Consider the following 2473-nt stretch of genomic DNA (forward strand, 5'->3'; position numbering starts at 1 on the left):
AGCCTTGGAGGAGATTATGTTGAGAAATAAAAAAAAAAAATTCTTAAAAACGTTGTTTTTCTTGGTCAGGCCGGAAACTTATCAATCCACCCTCGTATTTTTCACCCATATTGAAAATAAAAGTTTAAATAAAGCGGAAATTCTTTTCGGGAAATGTTAATAAATATTAAAGGATCGTTTATGGCCTTTGAAAGAGTTAGGGGAAGAAAAAAGTTTATTTATGAAAATAATGATTATCGACAGACGCATTTAGACTTTGCAGCAGAAGTTTGACTTCTAAATTTCTCTGTCGGTAATCATGCAATCTGTTTTACTCACAGGGCCGTGGAAGTTCCACGTAGTCTACTCGCTGTGGTAGTGCTGCTTTGATACAGCTGATACGTATGTCAGACCAAATTTGTTTATTTGCATTTCAAGTGCAAACATTAGTTTTTGCATTATTTGTGCATAATGTTCGTGAGCGATTTTTGTTGTTTTGTCCCACTTTTATAAATATACACCTCATAACTAGCCCATTGACAACTTTGAAAATTGATTCCAGTCATGGACATAGGAAACAAGGGACTAGGCATGCCATTGCGGGGATGATGCAATGAGGGGGGAGGTCTGCCACCTTTTGATGTCCCGCGACAAACATGGCAGCGCCTACATGTTTATATTTTCATGCATAGTTTGTCGGCAAAAATGCTCGTGCGCATAATCAAATGGCACATCTTAAGATGGCGGCTCTCCCCCTCATGGAATTCTCCCCACTCCCTCCCGTGGATTCAATCCCGCTCGCCAAGTTAGGATGGCATGCCTAGTCCCGTGTTTCCTATGTCAATGATTCCAGTAGATTATAGCACGGTCGGTATTGCTCCAAAATAGTAATAAAAAAAAACTTTTTCCACAATTCTAATTATTTAGGACCAGAGACACATTTCTACATCCCTTTTATTTAGCGTGCCAAATTTTTAACGCGATATATCATTTCGTGTGGACGTAAATTGGGAATAAAACTTGCACTTGTATTTTCCTCGAAAATTTTTTTTTTCAAAACTTGCACCAGAACAAAGCAGAGACATGGACTTTAGTACCTCCTCTTTCATTTCCCAAACATTCAGAGCAATACCTCATTTCGTTTAGACGAAAGTTGGGAAAGAAAAATTGAGGACCAGGTTTGGTCACGTGACCCTCTCGTCACATGGCCTTAAGTTAAAACGACTTGGTATTTTTCCACATACATAATACGTCTACGAGAATGCATTGTTTAAAGTAATATTGGAACGACACAATCTGAAGGAAATTTTACTGGCAGCAGTTAAGCGAGTTTTTCGAAAAATGTTCTGTTTGTTGTTTTGGTTGTAATTAAAAATTGAGCGTACTTTTGCGCCTGTAATATGCAATGCGGCAGCTAACACTGTGTATCGGGCTGTAGTCACCCGGTGTAGTTAAAGATAAAAAAATGATGACATAAAATTATAATTTTTTAGTTGGATTGATGGTGAGAAAAAAAGAACTTCCTTTCGGGAACAGCGAAGACATTGTATTTTATTATATTGTTATGTTATATATTACTATATGGTGTTTATGCAGACCGACATACAGTGGTAGCTAGCGCATTGCATATTAAAGGCGCAAAAGAACGCTCAATTTTCAATTATAAACAAAATATTCTTTGAAAATATCGTTTTGCTCCCGAGAGTGAAACTGTCTTTAGCTTATGTGGTTCAAATATTACATTAAGGCCATGTGACGAGAGGGTCACGTGACCAAACCTGGTCTTCAATTTTTCTTTCACAACTTATGTCTAAACGAAATGAGGTATCGCTCTGAAAGTTTGGGAAATGAAACAGGAGGTAATAAGGTCCATGTCTCTGCTTTGTTCCGGTGAAAATTTTGAGAACAACATTTTTTTTTGAAGAAAACACCAGTGGAAGTTTTCTTTCCCAACTTACGCCCACACGGAATGAGATATCGTGTTAAAAATTTGGCACGGTAAATAGAAGGCATGCAAGAATGTGTTTCTGGTCCTAAATAATTAGAATATTGAAAATTTTTTTTTAATTACTATTTTGGAGAAATACCGACCGTGCTGTTATCAAACCCTGCAAGCATGGACATAGGAAACAACGGACTAGGGCTCTTTCCACTCATGGAATCCCCCCCCCCCCTCCTCCCTTGATTAAACCCCGGTCACAAGTTAGGATGGCATGCCTAGTCCCTTGTTTCCTATGTTCATGCCTGCAAGCAATTTGCACGAATAATTCAAAAACTAATGTTTTCACTTAAAATGCAAATAAGCATATTTGGTCTGACATACGTATGAGTCTGGCATCAGCTGTGTCAAAGCAGCACTAGCGCAGCACAGTGGGGTGAAATCGGAAAACGTGGTTCAAAATGACATTTAGAACGCAATTATGCACCGATTTTAGAATTTTTTTTTTTTTTAATTCAGAACTAAATTTTTCAGAAAATGGTGAGAGTAGATTTT

At 37.8% G+C, this 2473-nt stretch overlaps 1 protein-coding gene across 1 annotated transcript in view; it reads left to right on the forward strand.

Moving 5' to 3' along the window:
- Positions 1-2473, forward strand: part of LOC117171725 (MYCBP-associated protein) — a 9334-nt gene that overhangs the window by 5368 nt on the left and 1493 nt on the right. The window lies entirely within an intron of this gene.

Source organism: Belonocnema kinseyi, chromosome 4, assembly GCF_010883055.1.
Source record: "Belonocnema kinseyi isolate 2016_QV_RU_SX_M_011 chromosome 4, B_treatae_v1, whole genome shotgun sequence".
Classification (NCBI taxonomy): domain Eukaryota; kingdom Metazoa; phylum Arthropoda; class Insecta; order Hymenoptera; family Cynipidae; genus Belonocnema; species Belonocnema kinseyi.